Source organism: Corvus kubaryi, unplaced genomic scaffold, assembly GCF_017639235.1.
Source record: "Corvus kubaryi isolate FWS band 111438036 unplaced genomic scaffold, C.kubaryi_AGA036_p1.0 split1-65, whole genome shotgun sequence".
In the NCBI taxonomy this organism is placed as follows: Eukaryota; Metazoa; Chordata; class Aves; order Passeriformes; family Corvidae; genus Corvus; species Corvus kubaryi.
Window position 1 is genome coordinate 446,045 of NW_024582080.1, and position 21,265 is coordinate 467,309.

A 21,265-nucleotide genomic window follows, 5' to 3' on the forward strand; every position below is an offset into this window, starting at 1 on the left:
TTATTCTGACTTAGTGCCTCCCACTGGTTTGTTTTCAAACTAGTACAAGGAGTATCTTTCCTGACTTGTTGTCATCTTTTTTCGTGACTTATTCCTTCAAAAAGCACTGTCACCCTCAGGTTGCAATGACTGTCTTCCCTTGGATCTTCCTTCAGTCCCCAACAAGGCAGCCCATGTCTCTAACTAGCCTTCTATTGGTACACACTAAGATCTCAACCTCTTTCTCTGACACCTCCCCATGGATGTGCAGCTTTCACCTGTGCTTACCAGAGTGATTTTTCACTGCCTTCTTTTATTATTAATTCCTTCAGGTAGTACCCATTTCTAGGTCCCTGGCTTGATCATCCACTTCATCTGTAGCTTCTCTGCATCTCCTGGCATCCTGAACTTCACCCTGAGCAGCAATTGCATCAATTTCATGCTTGCAGTCTCCATCCACATGGCTAAATCTCTTTTACAGTTCTCATTATCAGCTTGTCTTACTCGTTGCAACATATTTTTCCTCCAGCATTGATAAACACATTTTTCCCATTACCTGCTCAGAGTGCTCCCACTTACCTATTATTTCCCATGTCTTTGCATCTTGTTTCTCTTATCTCACTAAATTTAAGTGACGTGTCTATTATCAAAGCCTGTCATGGCCAGGCCCTACTCTGCCTGTCACCTGTCATTCAGCTCTTTGAAGACCACTGCTATCTTTGATTGCTCTACTGTTTTCAATATCCTGTTTGCTAAATTCCGAACACATTTCTGATAACTTTCTTCCATTCTCTCCCATGCTGTGGAGATAATGCCATAAACATCTACTTTATCTTGCTGTCATTCAGAACACTTCTTCTAATTTTCCTTTACCTAATATCTGTAAAAAGCTGCGGAAAAGCTTCTCTTTTTTTGGTAATGTGAAATTCCCTCCCATCTTGCCAATTAGAACTTGTTTCCTTGAAGGAGCCTCTTCATCTCTCTGATGTTATTCATAATCTTTGTCTTAAATTTAAATAGTGACCTTCTGTGGGGAAAGGGACAGCTTTTATTCTGTGGCAAGTTCTATACTTCACAGTCATGAAAATACAATAACAACGTACAACATAAAGTAATAATAACAATGATAATGACAAGAAATCTGTTCCAATTTAAAACTCAACAGAAAAGATTTAGTGGCTTTAAAGATGTCATTCACCTCTTGCTTTGGCACATATTTTCAGCTTCATCACTAGCCACAGCACATTGTTTATGGAGCCATGTCAGCTGTGCTGTATAAGCAAATAGATAAATGACAACAAAGCATCAATTATAAAGAAGGTTTATTCTTATCACAACTGGGACCAGTAAATGTGAAGACATAGTCTACAATTATGTTGCAAATCGTCCTGTTGATGACAGGGTGGCATTGCCCTCTCACTGCCTGAGCCATCTTCTCTGCTCTCAGCAAACTCTCATCCTCCATCCCCTCCTCCTCTTCAGCTGCATTCCTATGGAAGATAATATGTGTCTGTGGTGACTAACTGGTGTTCCCTCCTACCTCCAATCCATTTGTTGTCAGCCAGGTTTCCTTTCCTGAGTTCTCTATGTCGAAATTGCCTTTTAACCATGCTGGTGTGTGCCATTTCTCCCTTGTCCAAAGTGACATATGACAAGACGTCCTCAACTCCTCCAGCCTGCCAGCTCTGATAGCTTGCTGCCCTGCCTGCCATTTTGTGCATCAGACTGATAAGAAATTTCCATCAGCAGAAAGAGGAAAATAAGGAGTACAATGGCTACTGACATCCAACTTTACTGTGCAGTTGGATTCTGTAAACTGCATGTATAGAAAAAGAATGGCAAAGAGCCAAGTACTCTGTGGCTCAAAGGAGGACGGGGTGTCCTGGGCACAGCTTGCCTTATGTCAGCTCCTTTCCATCCCTGCCAAAACCAAGATTCTGCCTTGGGGTGCACCAGAGTCCAGTAGTCATTGTGAAACCACCTCATCAACACTACATTTGGACTGCCTTAAAAATTTGTTTGGGATATTTTGACCTCTTTCCTGGAGTTCCGAGGTCAGGAGGGTAGAAAATTGGCAGAATTTTTGCCCCACGTTTCCTTTACAAGAAAAATCCAGCTGCTACTTGGCTCAGATGTTCGATGTTTTACCAAGGAGCACGAGGATGCAGGGGCCAACTCCCTCTGAGATAAGCGACCCAGGCACTAGTGCAATCTGCTGTGACCTGCTGGCTACTGTTGGGATACAGGGCCACGTGCAGCTCCCATTTCCACTTGAGCACTGCAATTATCGAGGACATGAAGCTGTAAGTATGGAGAAAAAATTAACTCATTATACTTACAAATTGTATTCACAGGTACTTCGTTGGTTGATTAAGCTCTCGGTTCATAATTCTTCAAATTGTGGTATCATCCTCCGTAATTGAAATAGACCTAGTAATAGATGTGTAATTGAATATATATCAAAAAAGTAATGGGGATAGCACAGGAAATTAATCTGTTTAACATGGAACATATTCTGGTAGTCATCTTGTAGCATTCCAAACAAAATCAAGAAGAAAAACATTTTCAAAACTCTGACGGGGATATTACAGTGTGAGATATCTTTTTGATGGTCTTCATTTTGTTTATTTTTTACATTTAGAAGTCTAAAATCATAGGAGGCCATCTGGTTGTCAGCCCATGGCTGATTTTGTTCCTAATGCATGTACACAATCACACAAGAATCAGCACATTGCAATGCATCCTGAAGGTGTGTAGAGCTGAATATGATTTACAAGAAAGATATTTTTTTTTTCGTTTGAAAATGCCAATTTGTCAAAACCATACTTTTTTATGACAAAGAATTGCTTTCAGTATTTTATTCCAAGTCAAAAAAATTTGACATTTGTTTAATATCTTGTTCCAGTATCTTCAAAAAGAAGTGCTCTGCTTTTTCATTTCAGAAATATTTTCCTTCTGAAATGTAATTACAGTGAAATGTAAGATTTTCTTAAATGAAAAAGATCAGCATCTTAAAGTAAGAATTTCCACTCCTCTAGAGCTATATTTGTAGGGGATGAAGGTTGTTTGTTTGTTTCATTTTGTTCTCTTTGAGGTTCTTGGGTTTTGTCTGAAATATTCCGAAACCAAGAAAATGAGAAAACAGATTCTTGCCCTATATAGCAAGAAAATATCTTCTTGCAGAATTCAGATATGGTGAGTTTTGAGTGATGAACTGCCTCAGTTGGTGTTCTTCTGGCCTCTCTGTAATTATACTGGTAGCATTTACACCAGGCCAGTTTCATGTGAAATACAGTTCTGGTACTGGCCTATTTTCCTTACACACTACATCACAGAGGCTTGATTAATTACCTTGATTGTACTTTTTCTTCTTAAAACCCATATGTGAGGTGGAATTAAATTTCAACAAAGAGCCATCTCAGGCCTGCAAGTCCATTAGATACATCTTGACTGAGGAGTCAATGTAATGATTCGGCATAGAGGCACACAAAACTGGTATGTTTTGTAGCACTTTTTTTTTTTTTTTTTTTTTGTCTATCCACTTCTGGAGATCTCCAATCCCAGCATTTAATTTCCTGAAAAACTTCAGAGGAAAAACTGTTCATAAATAAAGGGAGATTAGATATGAGGCCTGTGAAAAAATTGTATCAAACTAGGCCATCATATTTATTAAGAGCACTAAGACAGTATAGTGAATAATCAAGAATGTGTTTAACATGGTGGGGTTTTTTTCAGTTCATCTGCAAATTCTCACTGAGTAACATGTCCAGAATTTAAAAGCTTGATGTATTTTAAATGTTAATCTGGTGTGAAATTCCTTTACAGAAGCATATAATTATTAGTGCCATTTTGAACTTGGGGAATTTTTCTATTTAGATAAATATTACTGATGTTGAGAAACAGCTTTTATATCCAGTTTGTCTTTTCACAATAGTGCATAAGTAGATAATTCTTCTGTTGAAGAACATATTGTCTTTCATCATATTAGACTACTTAACTGCAATTATTATTCAATTCAACCTCTATCAGTCACTTATTTTTAAGTCAGTTTACTGGTAGAAGAAAGGTTTTCTCAGTCTCTGACATTTTCACTGTTACTAAAAGTCACAATTGTAAGAAGTGATTCTTCTTGAGCTACCTACTGTATTTGCAGTTATTGATCATAAATTTCTTCTTCAACAATATCCTTGATATTAGCATCCAGAAGGGCTTGATTTTCATCAATTACTTTTATACATTCTCCTGCTTGGGACACTGGATAGTAAGAACTGTGAGTAACTGCATTACTCATTGCATAGCATCAATTCTTTTTGTCTTTTATGAATCAACTACTTGCATAGATGAGATCTTTTGGTTGACAAAATCCATATTTAGAAAGTGTTCAAGTGTATTCTTGGACTTACAGTTCAGAAGATTGTGAAATTGGAATTAATCACATGTAGGCCTTCAGGTCAGTTTTCCATATTTATTTTCTCCAGATCCAACTTTCTGCTCTTTCCCACTGCATAATGGACTGTGGTAGTGTTTTGATCGTCAGCATTGGCGTGTCTCATGTCCTTTGGAATGATACCAGATGGTCAGCCTCCTTTCCTTTGGGGAAGAGGGTCCATACTGCTGTGACGAATTTGAGCCTGGGGAAAGGAGGTGAACATTCCTTTTTCTCTCAGTATTTAAGAGAGAAAAATTGTGGGCTTTTAGCAATAACAGCATCATTTCTTCCATATTAAACCAGATGGAGATAAAATTCCTTTAGAAGGTGTTTACCTTTTTAACACTACTATTTGAACTTTACTGCTGTTTCAGTTTCAGCTGATGAGCATATCAAACCATTTTCCACACAGATTCCCTATTCACTTGGATGCCTTTCTGAGAGTTAGGTAAGGGACAATGCTTGCTGCAAGACTTCACCAATCCAAACTACAAAAACAATATCATAAAATGGTGATGAGTATAATGGCAAACACGTTTAGAAAATACCAGGCTTTCAACTGCTTGTACAACATTTCATGTCTGTATTTTGATGTAGACTTCAACTCTCTGGTGAGAAGATGCAGTTTTTCAGGTGTCAAAGGCTTCCCCCACTTTGTAGAGTCTTTCAAATACGATCGAGAAAAGTCTTCTATTGCTCATGTTCTCTCAAATAGCCTTCAACTCATCTGCATTGCTGTTCCTTCACCTGCTGTAACCCTTCCACTAAGCACAGAGGTTTGGGAGACTTTTATGGTGAAGACAGAGGCAAAGAAGGCGTTGAACACATCAGCCTTGGCTGAAACTGAAGCTGAGATGACAATGAGCTTGCACAGGGATTTCACAAAGAACAGCTTCAATACCAAGTCAGTAGAGATGAATGTTGTCTTAGATAAGTCGTGTAGCAATGCTACGATTTCTTAGTTAAAAAGCATTGTAAAAATCGTGATGAGCAAAACTAAAGATTACATTTCCTTAATCCCTCCCTTCAAAAAGGCCAAATGGCATTACACAGAGCTTAAACAAACCAAACTAAGGCACTTTCTTCTTGTGAAAACTGTTGGCCTAAAAAATTCAAGTTTGGCAAAGAACTGAAAATAACAGGAGTCATCATCTGTGACATGAAGACTTTATTTGCATCTTAATACAGAAGTGTCTGTCAGCTTGATGGTGTTTGATAATAATGATGTCCTTTTATTTTTAGCTGCTACTTTTGAAACATTTCTCTCTAAAAGCCAGTAGAGAAAATTACTTATACCTGCAGGCTCAAAAATATCTCCATTACAATCTGTTGGCAACCCCCCACCCAGTCCCCCACCCAACTTCAACAATTTGCAACTAATTTTTTCATTGCCAGGATAATGCCTTGTTTATTAGCAAAGGCTACTCAGTGAAAAAATAATTTTTCTACTTGTACTTCTACTGCACACTGAGCAATACCAGGAATAAATTGTTGCTCAACTGTCATGTTTTATCACATAGAAATGCTGTCCATTTCATAATGGGTAAATTTAATGGACAGATTACATATTTGTGTAATTTAATCTGTTGGGCTGTTTTTGTATCAGCCTTACATTTCTTTACAGATTTTAGTTCTTTTAACATTCTGTTCTTTTAATTTTTTGTTGTTAAGATTCTTCATATAGAGGAGTTGTCCTGATTGTCTGTTACAAAAATAGTTATTATTCCAAATTATTCTTCATTGTATGTTAAATCTTCGCCTTTGCACAAAGGAGAGGAAATGAAAGGAACATTTTTCCTCATTTCCTTTACATTAACCATGGAGCTGAAGGAGCTTCAGCTGTGTGTAAGGCATTTTTGAGGCAAAAAGGTATGTTGTAGCTAGACGCTTTTGCCAGAGCTGGCTTCAACATGAATTGCTCCAACACCTAAAATTATCAGGCTGAAAGGATTGAGATCTTACCCAATTACATACAGTTGTTGCTAGGAAAACCCGATCTTCAGTTCTTTGCTTTAGAACTAGTTGCCATTAATACTGCTATGTCCACAGTTTTTGTCAAGCATACCAGGAACTGCAAGTCCGCATTTAAAATAAAATATTATTAGAATGTTTCAAAGTAATGACTGCAGCTCTAATTCCTTTCAATTAAAAATTTCAGTTTGAAAACCTTGTAAATATTAGCTAGGAAACACTGCTGAAAAAGGAGTCTGAACACTGCCGAGTGTTTGCAAATCTAAAAACAATTTCAATATTATTTTCTCAGTTCCAAACATCTTATTCTCCCTGCAATCTGTGGCTGACACTGTAGACCTAGAACAATTTTGCCAATAAGATGTTTTCTGCAGATTAACATCTTATTTCCTTTTTAATCTCTTTGGATGAGATCATATATATCTTTCATATATACTTCTAATACTGAACAAGGAGTACTCTCTGGAGACAGGCTTTAGCATGGGGCCCTTCAGAATTCGTTTTTTTCTGGCAGATTGATTTTTATGGAGTCAGGGTGGCAAATAATGGCCTTTACTGAAGGGTATTTTTCAGAAGTGTTCAGCACCTACCACAATCCAGGGAGGTGCCTGTGTAATTGACTTGGTATTAAAAAGAGAGGAATGAGAACAGTAACAAACTCCTCGCCTTTGGAAATGTAGTTCAACAGAGGTGCTACTACCCAGTGCATATACACACAAAGGTGCAAACTGCAGAGCTTTAAACTTGACTTCACTTCTTTTTATCCTATCCACCTACAGGGCACCTGGTGTAAGTGCGTATCTTGTTTTTAAATCAAATGTTAGCATTTCCAGTTTAAGGTTCATTGAACACCTGGTCCGAGGCACACTACATGGCTTTTTTTCTGGTTTAATTTCTTATGGTTTAGTGTCATGGACAGCAGGAGCATTGGCCAAGTGAGCCCCCTCTGTTTATATGTCTTGTCATTAGTTTAATGAGAAGCTATTGCTGTGACTCATTCCCTCTTTTGCTCTAAGGCTCTTGCCTCTAAAAACCTGGCCAAAAAAAAAAAAAAAAAGGCAAGGATCTAATAAAAGCAAAATTGAACTCTCCTTTTTTTTTCTCCATGCTCATAATCTTGGGGTGAGAGCAGGTTCTAAGTGTCTTTTAACCTTCTACTCCTACTGAAGTGCCAGATGCCCAGCAACATATATGGGAGAGGGATGCCTGTCTCTGGTAAATTGTTCATCCTTAGGGGGGATTTCTCTGAAAGGACAGCTTCCAGACATGATGCCCTGTGAGCAGGATAGCTCCATGTATTTTTCTGGCTTTAGTAATGGACTTTGTTTGTCAGGCTGCCTGGCATGTGTGGCTGCACAGACAGGCATTTTGGTCCAGCTGTATTCTCCTTCCTGAGTGAGCCAGCACCAGGTTTATGTGCTGTTTACTGAAAGGCAATTTAAAAACTGGAGTTCCAAGTGACATCTCCTCTCCGTCAACAGCACCACGTAATAGCTAAGCCAGTCAGAAGCCTATAATATTCTAAATAGTAACCTGCATGAAGGAAAAGCAGACTTACCCAGTCCAGAACAACGGTGGCTTTGATCCCAGAAGCAGGCACATGAAAATCCTCATTTTCACAGAAAAATTATTTAGAGCTCTTTAAAAAAAATTTAAAAGCTCTTTAGATTGCCATCAGTGCTTCAAATGGGATTTAAGGTAACAGACTGGCATTTATGGGGATAGGTTTGGGGGGAAGCATAGGAATTGTGTTTGTCCTCTTCACTCTGTGACCACACAAGTGACAATAAACCTCTTTGAAGTGCTGAGATGATGTGTCAGCAATGGCAATCCAAGTCCTACAACAGCTTCCAGCTGATGATGGGTTGCACATTTCCACAACAGGATTTCAGTTTAAATGAATGCATAGGTGAAGGTGAGACTATTTCACAAGCAAGAATCCAAATATTCCAGCCAGTACTGGAATTGCCTTCCTACTCTCCTTTCCTTTGTGGCAAAGCGTTTTTCTGACAGGAGCATTTTCTGAAACAATTTCTTTGTCTGTGTGCCTGGTATCAGCAAAGACTCATTTTTGCTTGTTTTCTTGTTCTCACTTTTTTAATATGCTTCTTCTCCTTGTCATTGCTTTGGTCTTTTGTTTTCACTTTCTTCTTCCAAAGCTGCAAACATCAATGTGAAGGATGCCTGGTGGGATTGAACAGCAGGTACCAAGGCTCTGAAACACCAGCTATCCTTTCTGGAGGCTATTTTCCCAATATCTCTCCTGTGAGTTGAAGATACACATACCTCTTCTTTCTCCAGGTACACTGCTGGCAAATATTTCAAACAGGGCATAGCCTTCAAGTCGTTTTGTTCTAAAATTAAAAAGTTATTTCATGGGCCACTTAATAAAGAATACTTTTAGTTGATTGGATTTTAATGAGAGAAAAGGGCATTAGGAAGTTTGTGCCTATGGCTGCTATAGAAAAATAAATGACTGATGTGAGCTATATTTCCCCTCTAATTAGTGCTCCTGATGGGTGGGTGGCATAAGTGCAGTGGGAAATGGAAAAACTTCAGGAGCTCAATATTAATTCAACATTAATATTCAAGCAAGCATCTGGCAGAGCACTGTACAATTGAACCATCCTCCAGCCCTGCAACATACTAAGCAAGGTATGAAAAGGTCTAACTGACACCTAAGTGTCACTGACACAGCATTTATACTATTTCTGAAGAGTAGAAATGTAGCAAATCTCCTTAAGGATTGCCCTCGAATGGCTGCTCCCCAGCCCTCAGTACTGCCATGTTTTGGACTCTTTTCTCAGAAATCCCTCTTGCAGGTCACAGAACCCAGACAGGACAATCTGGTTTTGATTTGCACTGAAGAAGAAATTGCTGCATGATGGTGACCAGGAAAGGACAGGTTAGCTTTTTGGTGCCTTTTGGTACACTCCTTGGTATCCTCCACGGCTGCTCCTGCAGAATGGCACAGCTCTCCAGGGGCACTTGTAATATGTGCCAGATCCCTGTGAGTGTCCTGGACACCCTGAAGTATCTCTTCTTTTGTGCTGAAATTACTAAACAGAAGTTTGCCTTCAAAGAGGTCTTTCCCCCTTCTTGTATATGAAATACAATACATGACAATATAAACATAAATGAGCAGAAGGTTGCAGTTTTGCTACATCTTCCCTTTCTTGTCCTAGAAGAAATATTCTGAAAGTCTCTTCTGGTGTTCTTTTAGGTGCTAAAATAAACAAATAGTAATGGAGCACAGGAACTACTGCTGCAGCACTCATGAGAGAGTATCACAGCCCAACCTAACCTTTGTCTTCCACTCTTGAGAGGAAAAGAAGAAATACCCATGAAATACTGGTGGTTGCAAATTGTAGTCCAAGCTTTCAACTTTCCAGACTGTCACCACACCCTTCGTTGGCCTCTGTGTTGTTATGAATAAAATTAGTATTTTAAAATTATCAAAAGCCTTCCTATGCTCATTTTACCTGCTGAGGAGCAAAACTGAAATGAACAATTATTTTGTGTTGGCATTGCTGTGCCTCGAGAGCCTCAAGCCTCAGGGGGGGTCAAATCTCAGACCTCTGCTGAATCAAACTGTCAGAAACTGAATGAGAGCAACCACATCTAAGAAGAGATTCTGATGCAAGCTGCCTGTGACTACTGCCCCAGACACCGAGCACACCTGTGCTAGGGGATGCCTTTTGCTCCCAGCTTAGGACCTTGGTGTGTACCCAAAATACCAGGAAGTTTTTTCTTTAAGTAAATACCTACATTATCAATTTCCTCCATAGCAGGAGCCCCAGAAGGCCTCAGGAGGGAGGGCTTATGTATCCATTTTAGATGTACATTTGGAGGGCCCCAAAAACATTGTGCCTGACTTTTGTCTATGCAAACAACACTGGCTTTTGCTGTAAGTGTGCTCCACTGCACAGCTGGATTTTACAGAGAGGTTAAGTGCCTAAATCTTGCAGTGATCCTTAAATTATGTCTGCAAACAGTCCTCAGTATCACTGGAACCTGAAAGTGTGCAATGCATGTTTCATTAAAGAAGCAATGTTTTGGTTTTACAGAGGAAATATGAGGACTCAGGGCTGAAATGCATATTTGAGTTGGCAGCAGCTTAGACAAAGCAAAGTTGAATCTCATTTGTGAAAACAGAAGTCAGCAAGTACCATTTACTAATTTTAGTTAGTACCATTTACTAACTTTAAACAAAAGCAGAAGTAGCTCAAACCATCCTCAGGATTTATCTCTATTTTGGGCAAAGTTTCCCAACAATATGCAGGCGTCTGAAGGATTGTATCCAGCATTTCTGGATCTGAGCCCCATATCTTCAGTCTGAATGTCTGTTAGAAAAACCAGAGATGCTTTTTTGTGATGCTCATGTTCCTGCACACACCAGCATCAACACTTGGCTTTGGAGTCTGAGCTCACACCTTGCTCCTGCTATACAAAAAAATGTATGCTAAAATATGAATGCAAATTATACAATAACAGCACTATCTATAAGCAGGCTGCAACATTCACAGTCTCCAATGAGTAGAGGATAATTGCAGGACATCAGCTGCTACTAGGTTAAAAAGCAGATTTCTTCATTATTTTCTTTTAAAATCATGTCTTCTGTTTATAGAGCTCCCACTTTGGAGATTTTATACTCCTTTCAAGAATATAAAATAATTATACCTGTCAGTTTCTATTTGATTTACTTGTAAAATTTTAGACACTTGTCTTTTTTTGTAATTTTAAATCCCAAAAATAAGAGTAATCAGTCATTTGCAGTGCTATATAAGAAATAACTTTGTCATGTTGTTCCCCACTACTACACTGGTGCAGTGTTTCATTAGATTGACATAGTATATCATGTTGAAAATTATATAAAAATGATAATGGCAACTCTTGATTTCTTTCAAATCTCTGAAACTGAAGAGACCCTGGAGAACAGTACAGATCCTTTTATAATTCTATCAAGCTGAATTGAGAGCAATTTCTGTCAATAGGAATGAGTTATTTGTATTAACGCCAGTTAGAACAAAATTTGTCTAGATGTCCAAGTGGGAGAAAGTCTGCTGTGTTTCTGCAGTTATTTGTTTATTCCCATTTATTGTTATGCTTACAGTAGCATAACTAGCAGAAAAATGGGCAAAGGCTCTAGGTCTGCAAGCAAGCCACTGATCATCTGTTTTAGTGAAATACCCCACTGGGTATCTGTTTGGAGCAGGGAGTAGCAGGGGCACCTGAAATCCAAATTCCCCCTCTAATGCTAGACACCCAACTGAGAGTACTACATCCCACACTTTGATGCTGTACACGATGAATTGTAGGCATCTCTGAGAATTATTTGGACTTTGGGAGGAAATCAATCACTCTGGGAAAATATCTAGCATATTCTGTGTCTACAGAAAAGATTAGGAGAAATGTGATTCAGATCCTAGAGTTCGAAGCAATAGAACTGAGCCTACATTCAATGTTTTCCCTACATTCAATGTTTTAACTGAATAACTTGTGGCATCAGTATGTTACACTGTGCTAAAAATATATGTAGTCCATAAAAAGGAGTCTCTTAAGTAGTAGTGGGATTTTTAAGTTTTCTTATATACAACGAGAAAAAAAACAGTACTTCTAATTTTAAGCTGTTGGACAGGGAAGATTAAGGCAAGAAAAAATCAAGTAGAAAAAACAGCATGAAAGTAGCAAGGAGAGAAATCTGTGCAGTATTTTCCCACAACTGTCTTCAATGTTTTGGGAACAAAACAACAGCTGTCTTCGCATCCCCCTGTGCACATCTTAAACAGAGCAACTGAAGATTTAGAGAAAGGGATAAGATTCCATGGGCCACAGTCACTGGATTTTGGCTATCCAGAAGCAGGGAGACTTGAGGTAAAATTTGAAATGGGAGAATGAAACTTTCCGTGTGCCAATAAATATATATATATATATATATGCATACATACATATTATAGAAAACAACTTTAAAATGGAGAAATGCCAACTGTCATTAAATTTAGTACACCAGAGGCACAACAGGACGTAGGAAAATGGAATATGTCTAATCTGGGTGCTAATTAAACTCCCATTTTCTTAGTTATTGCCTAGACTTTCTCATTTTTAAAGGTTGTATGACATTTAGACATCTCTTTTGGGCATGAGCAGAATACTCCTCAACATACTAGTGCTAAGAAGCTACACAATTGCATCGCTGATGAGGACACACACATACTCCTACACATATTCCACACATACTCCTACACATATTCCACCTTCTGGACTTAAATCAGCTGGTGTCTTCAGAGTGCAGCTATGAAGATTGCAACAGCTTCTTTGCTCTAGAAGAAGCCAGACTTCTCTTTCTCACTTCCTGCTAATGTATCTGATCACCTCTTGGTCAATACACTTTCTGGGGCTGTGCTGGTCTTGGGTTCATTTCCCCTCTCCATCTGAAATTATCTGAATCTACTTCAAATATGAGGCTGTATTTGGTGGGTGCTGCTTGGCTCTCCTGTGTGTACTCAGAATGATTCTCCCTCATTTCTGGGCTGAGGAGGAGGAGGAAAAGAAAGAAAGTCCTTTAGGGCCACCATGCAAGACAACCGACTTGGTGGAGGTTCAGCTGGGAATTTCAACACTTCAAATAATGGTATTTAGAAACTCACTCTTGTGCTTTGTGAAGCTGTGAATTCAGCTTTAAAAAACTCCAAGAGACACACACCTCTTTCCAGCAGGAACATTAGCACATCTGATCCTGAGAGACAATAGTGACATTGCTGCCGTAGCATCTCCTGCCAGCTCCATGTGCTCTCTGCATGGCTCCTGTGCACCACAGAGGCATCCCATAACCCTCACCCAGGAGTGTGGATACCACTAGGCAGCCTGTCTTAACAGTTGCCAAGGGAAACCTCAGAGCTGTAATGCTAAATGTCTTTTAAAGAGATAGCTTTTACTGGTAACAAGCTTTTACTTCCCCTTCACTGTAAGGGAAAGACTTACACTTCCCTACCAGCTATCACATAGTTGATAATGAAAATAGCATAGACAAGATACAGTGAGGTTTGGAGATGTCAGGAGAAGACCATAGGATAATATAATATTTTCTTTGCACTGTACTTTTCTGTACCAATGAAGAATACTAAAATAAAGCAGAGGAACCTCGCTCAGCTCCAGGTAGGATTTCATCCCATGAGTCACTGGAGAGCTAGGACAATAGCAGCATCATTCCACACCCTACCACAGCACTGGTTTTCATCACAACTCTACAGATGTATATGCATTCGATATTTGTTTTTATTGCCATCCTTTCTACTTTTAACTACCCTGAATTACAGTGTCATTACTCTTACTGTTGTTACCTTGCACTATTTTCCTACTTCTTTGCCTGGGCAGGCAGGAGGAAGAGGAACATTTAAAAGCAGACACACTGGAGAACCTCCCCATAGCTGAGTACCTCATGTGAATTGCTGCATGGAAGAAGCCATATGCAGTACAAGCGATTTTACTGATCCTACTAAAGATGAAACTAGTCTATAGATTCTTAAATTCCTAAATTCCTTTTAAATGATGATTTGCCTTCATATTGATGTTGAGTGCTCTAGTAACAAAAATTTTACATACTGCCGAAGAACATTCAAACTAACTTAATTTTACAACCAGTCACTTTTACTGTTTTTTCCTGCCTTGTAGATTATGTTTAAGGTACTCAATGCTAGTAAAATTGTATCCTATTAAAAAAGCCAACCAAACAACCCTACAAAAAAAATCAAACCATGAACCAGTCTAGTACAATAATACAATCTGCCAACAGTATCTTTTGTTATCACCTGAATTCTTCAAAAAACACAGTAGTTTGAGTTGGCGATGTTGCTCTGTCCCAATTTTTCCCTTTTGTACATTGGTCTTGGTTTGGAGGAAGCAGGCTGGGAGTAAAGTAAAGAAACTTGTCCTCAGGAACAGAGGGCCAAGGACTACACATTGTTGCTTGCACCCAAAAAATCTGGCCACCAACAGCTCCTCTGCAACACCCTTAGGTTTAAGACAAAGTGGATGCTTCGGATAAAGACCTCCTTATCAGCTTCTAAGACTAGTCCCCTGGAAAATCTTCATGTGTCTCAAATGTTCAGCCTTTTTTTGGTCACTGACTGACAGAACTATCCTCTAACTGGGTGCCAGGAGGGCATGTAAGAAGTAGGTCAGATGGTTCACTCTCTGGAGATGCCTTCTCTTCCACTGAGTGTAAGGGCAGGCTATTCTGTCAAAGGCAGGGATTTCACATCCCTATCTGCAAATTAACCCTCTAAAGCTGGTCCCTCCAGCCTTGGGGGCTGTGCTGCCATTAGTGCAGCCTCATCAGTGCAAATATCAGCCATGTCCCAGCTGAATGGCAGAGACCTGAGGGACAGCCAGCCCTACCTTCCTGCACCCTGGTTTCCCTGGGTACACATCCTAGGCAGAAGTTACAGTGTGGTGCAACTGTCCCTGCAATTCCTCCAGGTCCCACCTCTAGATGACTGGATCCCAAGTGGCCCTTGTATGGTATTTCCAGATCTGCATGCCAGGTGCTAAGCCATTCTTAAAGGTAGCTCATGTTGGCAAATGGCACTGCAAGATGTGGGACAAGGGACACTCAAACATACAGCCTGAGATGATCCAGCTCCACTTTTATGTCCCTATTTTCAGAGGGAATGTTTAATCATGTCTAAAAATAAGAAACATTTGTTTCTTTACCAAAGAAGACGGGTAATGGTTTCCAGTACCTCCAGTTTTCATGTATAAGTCCGGTGTCTAATAAAACAATCTTCCTGAAAAAATGAAACTGTATTATATACACAGACAATGCAGAGGCATATGGAGACAAACTAATCCATAATGTTTTCCCAATGGAATTCTCTAAGGACAGGTGTTGACTCATTTCTGGTGTTTTGGCCAAATAAATTTTGTTAGCCTGTGTCAGTTTCTCAAATATTGTTGTAGGCTTGGCAAATGTGTCAATGATACTGCCATTTTCCTGTAGGGTTCCTGCACAGGCAATATTTCACTATGAATGCAGTAGAACAGCTAATGTACAGAATATTCTGGATAAAATTAATTCTCCTATATTATGGGTAAAATCCACTGAAGGATGAGCAATGATACAGCTCCGAAATCATCATTGCATCAAGATAGTACTCCGTGGTATATACCACAGGGAAATGGCTAATGTGTGTCAGAGTTTGTCATCATTTTAAATATGGCCTGATGCTTAAGGAATAAATCAGCATAATTAGCCTGATTTGTCACCACTAGAGCTTTGCTGATCTACAGCACTCAAGAATTAAATCCACAGTACAGTAATATTAATGCAATTATTGCTATTTATGTGCCTAGATAATTTTGAATGTAGAGTTTGCCAACCAGTTGGAATACAGCCTGAACTCTGAGGAAATGTTACTGTAGCTGAACAGATAAAGCAGATCCATAATGGCATCATAATGTATAGGGCACCAAGTGATTTTGCTGCTCTGCAGAGCAAAGAGATTTAGAGTATCTATGTTGGACAGTGAATTAAATTTAAAAAAATTTTAAAATCAAAAGGAAAGAGAAAAGACAAAGAAATGAGAAACTACTTGTCGGTATGCCACTAAAGAAACACCTAATGAGAAGATCCTGTAAAGGCAGTTCGTCCAGTTAACAGGAAATGTCAGCTCTGAACCAGACTGTACTCACTGATTTCAGCAACACTTTTAAGAACATACAATAATCCTTCCCACTCTATATTTCCAGGTACTGGCTGAATAAGAGCCCGTCTTTGCAGCGTCTTTGCTGTGTAAGCAAACAAAAAAGACTGGCAGGAATGTCTTGTTTTGAAGAAAGTTGTAACTAAGTCCTACTTCCTTCCCACACTTTGGCTGATTTCCTCACAAAGCTTTTTCTTACTTCCTGCCTATTTCAGAGGGATGGATCTGAGCTCTACCACAAGTAAGACACGTAGAGTACATTACGGAAATAATGAGATGAGCATTCCATATGCTGCTATTTCAAACATTCTGTATAATTGCTGTTATTAACTCACTTCCTTTGTGTTGCATGACAGCTACGTTCTACTCTGTTGAAAATAATAGAGGAAAGTGTAAAGAAGAGCAGAACACTTTAGGAGAACCTCAAAAAAGCTTTTACTTGGTCAAAATCCTTTTTTTTTAAATCTACTCTATGATTCTTTTTGCATTATGTTTAGCTGTACAATATACTTTTTCAAGGATATTATATACACTTAGAATGCACTTTGGGATATTGTTGATTTTAACGTCTTTTTTCTTTTTTTAAAGAAAACGTTTGTCTTGGTTTTCCAGATATTTGACAAATTAAGATGCATATCAATATTGAAGCCTGTTTTAAAGATTTTCAAAGCAAGGAGATCCCCATTTTTATTTCCATATACAAGGAAAGCCACGCATTTCTTGGCTGTTATTGAAGCCACTATATTCAATAAAAGACTTAAAAATCTTCAGTGTCACTGGGTTCAAACAGTTTCTTAGACTTAAAAGTTCTATCTTACATGATGAAAGTTGTTATTCTGTCCTATATTTGTAATGAATTCTGTAAGAAATTAACTTGGAAATTGCAGCTCTAGAAGAAATATCCAAATGCCACATATTCCAGCTCTCTATTTCTTTTGACATTTTGTCAATCAGTATGCTGTTTTCAATCTCACTTAGAAATATCCAGTCAAAGACTGCATGCAGTATTTGCTCTGTTCTTGGAAGAATCCACAGTCCACATCTACCTCTCGTTCTGGAAAGAATGGCCTCTATGCATCCACTCTTCCTTCTTCTGTGCTTCTAAAGTCTTTAGTTGTGAAAACCAAACTCTGCATTTTTGACAATACTTACTGTTTAACATAGACTTGCTTCCAAAAAAACTCCATTTTTTTTTTTATAAGGGAATTTTTGACAAGTCAGCAAAAGAATCCTGTCAAGGGGTTTCAATTTTGCAGGACTAGAGATTACACAGTCTCTAGTGTTACTAAAGTTAAATAGCCATTTATTCAAACTCATCTACAAAAAGTAATAGATCCTCCTCCAGTGGAAACATGCAACTCTATTATCTCCAGCACTCCAGCCACATCAGACTCATCTAGATCAGCTACAAATTTGGTTTTTTCCAGTTGTCAGTACAACCTTTTTTCCCAGTATTTTTTTGTGTGTGTGTGTTTTCTGATCCTGATGTCCAGGTGAAATTTCCTCTTCCTTCTGCCACTCCTAATTCTGGAACATAAACCTCTTCAAAAAAACCATTATGAAATGCACAAAAAAATCCAAACAAAAAAATCCCATTGGCTGCAAATCAATAACCACTGCTATTTTTGCACTGAGAGAACAAAACTGAGAAGGCAGTGGGTTTTAAAGGTAGGATAATCTAAAAAAGAGCAACTAGAGAAAGAAGAGTTATTCTTCATGAGAAGTTAAATGTTAGTCAGCTCCCAGGAGCTCTGAACGACCTTATTCTTTCAGATCATCTAATATTTTAGCTGATAACTTTGTGGGTATAAGGTGACCCCTACACTGTGTTTTCTTGGATAAGGCTTTGATTATGTTACCCAGGGTTTTGCAGATAAATCTGACTATAATACTATACACGTTTCCAAGCCATACTTAGTCACACGTAGTCCCAGACCTTTAAACTGAGCTCATCGTTGGAAGTTCAGATTTCCACAGATCCTAAACCTGATGCCCTGTAGGCAGCCAGCAGCTATTTGCATATTCTTACCATCACCCTTAGGTTATGTTCACATCCAGAGTCCAAATTAATCTGTTTAATGGACCTAGATATTGTAAACACAGTCATTTTACCCTGGCATGGCAGTCATTTTACCCTGAAACTACTAGAAAGCTAAAAATGCCTCCTCTAGCCTCTTCTCTTCACTGCCTGAGATTGCTCCAGCATCTGAGGTACAGAAAGCACCCATGCCTTTTTTCCATGCTGTTTAAATACATTGATATGCTGCCCTCTTGCTCTTTAGTTTGCTTCCTTGTGCACTGCTCCCAAGCTGTTGACTTCTCACAGAAAATAAGGGAAAAGCTGTCCCTGGCAGTGGGCCACCAAGTTCAGGCACCTGACTTAGGAATGCAGCCTTCCTGGTTTCCCTTCAGAGTCTTTGGAGAGGTATGGAAATCTGAGGAGGACAATGCAAGAGTCTGTTTGTTAGTTCTGCTCTGGAGCACTCTCTAGAAGTGCCAGAAAGTTTGCATGACCTTTTCAAGGACTTCATTGAAACCTCCTGAATTACCTAACTTGCATGAAAATATCTTTCCAGATTTCCATCAAAAAATACCATTTGGTGGAGACTAAAATTTATTCAAAACATGTCAGGATGAATGGGCTTTAGAAGAGAGATGCAAAATTTCAGCATCTGTGAGTATCCAGGAGCTTCAAAGTTGCCTGTTATAAAGAGAGCAACCTACACAAGATCTCCTTTCCAACCACCTCAACCACCACCACCCTCACAGCTTCAGTGTGTTCAGCATGGCATTGCTTTTTTATCAAGAATTCTCAGCAGTCACAAGGTCAAGAAGGCATTTTTCCTTTAGAAATCCCTGTGAATTGCTGGCTTATCTGAATTTCCAGGTCACAAACCAAAAATGCTAATTATATTAGTACTATTCAGATCAAAGAAGGAAGGACGATATGAATCTTAAACCAGTTCTGAGTGAAATGCAACAAATTAGTGGTGCATTGGACGAGATCAGATGTGGTTCTGCACTCACTACCAGTTTAAAAAGGCACTTTTACTTCCTGGTCTACTGACACACAGAAAACACTGCGAAAAATTCTGCCTTGCTTGTTTAGCCAAGCTGTGGGAAGCTATTGGTCCAAATGCTGTGCCAGATGGGTAAGTGAGAAGTAAAGGGCAAAAGAACAGTTTGGAGAGGATATGAAGAACGATACGCAGAGGCAAAGCAAATGAAGGAATGAGACATGTGGGAAGGAGTAAGATATTTCATAAAACTGAACTGGGAAAATTTAAGACGCAGAGAAATGATAAGAGAACCTAGAGGCTAGAAAAATGGGAGGATATGAAGACTGTACCTGGATGGTCATTTACCTCCTGCAAAGTCAAGTACCTCCTGCAAGGGCAGAACCTGAAGAAAATGCATTTTTTTTGGGCTGAGAAAACAGAAGTGCTACAGGCAAAGGACAATACTCATAGTTCCTATCCTTGCAGTCAAACTGAGCAGCTGATCACCAAAGCACAGATAATTTTGCATGCCAGAAGACTTAAATGTGCCTAAACCATCGAGAGAGATTTACAGCAGAAGCCAGACTTGATTTTTACACACGCTTTGCAGTGAAGCCTTGGGGATTAGGAGTGCCCTCTCCCATACCAATGTTGCACAGCTGTGTACACATCGGGTCATCCTTCAAAATGTTCATACTTGGTCATTTTAGTGGGAAAACTGGTCTGTTTCCCTTTTCTTGATGATTTGGCCTGTGGTTGATGCTTGTTAAATCTTTTCTCTTACGATACATTAATTTGATAATTCTTTCTTAGCCAGCATCTTGTCATAAGTTAAAAACATTTTAAAACTACTTGTGGTTAAATGAACAGCATGGATGCTGCAAAAAACCCTCGTTTAGAATTTTTAAAGGGCTGTAATGATCTTGAGACTGAGATGGTTTTTGCAGCTTGTAAAAAGAATAAAAGTGTGTCATTAGGAGCAAGATGCAGATGTAGTGAGATTTTGTTCATTGCTTTTTGAGTCATTTTTACCATGTGTCTGTTATGTGGGTGCTCTAGAAGCTGAGAAACAGCCCAGAACAAAACTTCCTCTTCATTGTCGCTAGGCTGTGAAGAGGAGTAGGAAGCATTGGGAAATGCAAGCCTTAACGTTATTTCAAGTATGTTTTTCATAAAATAGATTGAGTAGGAGAGATAAAAAGTTCCTACAGAGAACACTGGATGCATGAGTGTAACAGGAGAAAAAATTTTTGCAGCTCTGTCTAGACTACAGTTTATGTAGTCTTGTAAATTAATTTGTTATATTGCCAACTCGGTCTACTTAACACTCACCTTGGAAAATGATGTTGCAGCCATTTCATAAAGCCAAGAGTTTAAATATTAAGGCTTTGGATGCTTGCCATGGGTTGGAGAAGATCTTACAGAGTCTTTCTCCAAAGCACAGGCTTAATTTAAGCTGAGTACTCTGATCCCATCACAATCAGCAGGCCCACAATCAGAGATGTAATTGAGCACATTGTGGAACTGGGACCCAACTAGCCTTTTCTTATTCAAGCTCCTGAAAACATTTCTTACAAAAAAAGTCTCCAGTAATGGACATGTACAGGGTGTGACGCTGGGAAGACTGAGGTAACCATGATTTTTCTTGTCATGTTTAGAGATCAAAGTCTTTCTGGGTGAATCCTCTCAGTGAACTCTCAATGGATTTCTGGGACACATACATGGTGAAACACACTGCTAAAAGAAAATAAAGAATAAAACATTTCTGCACATTTTATTTGCTGCAATGAACAAATGTAGAATTTGGTCTCACAGAATATTTTATATGGTAATTGTTACATTTACAGGAGAAGGTTCAGTTTGGGCTCAAAACATTGACTGGGGAGAGAATATACTTTCTCTGGTGCTGCATCTCTCCCACTGCCTCTGCACTGAAAGATTCCAGGTGAATAATACGATGTTACTTTAGCCAAAGTACACATTTTCCTTCACTGTTGAGAGGTTGTTCCTCAACTTAGAGAAAATTGATGTTTTCAAACCTTGCTCTGTGTATTAAAGACTTGAAAGAGAAGCAATCTAAGGCTTTGCTGAGAGCAAAATAAATCATTTTATCTCCTGAAGTGTGAGGATTTCTGAGGATTCCTGTGTTCAGCTTAGCCATTAGGTACAGGCACACAGAAAGCAAC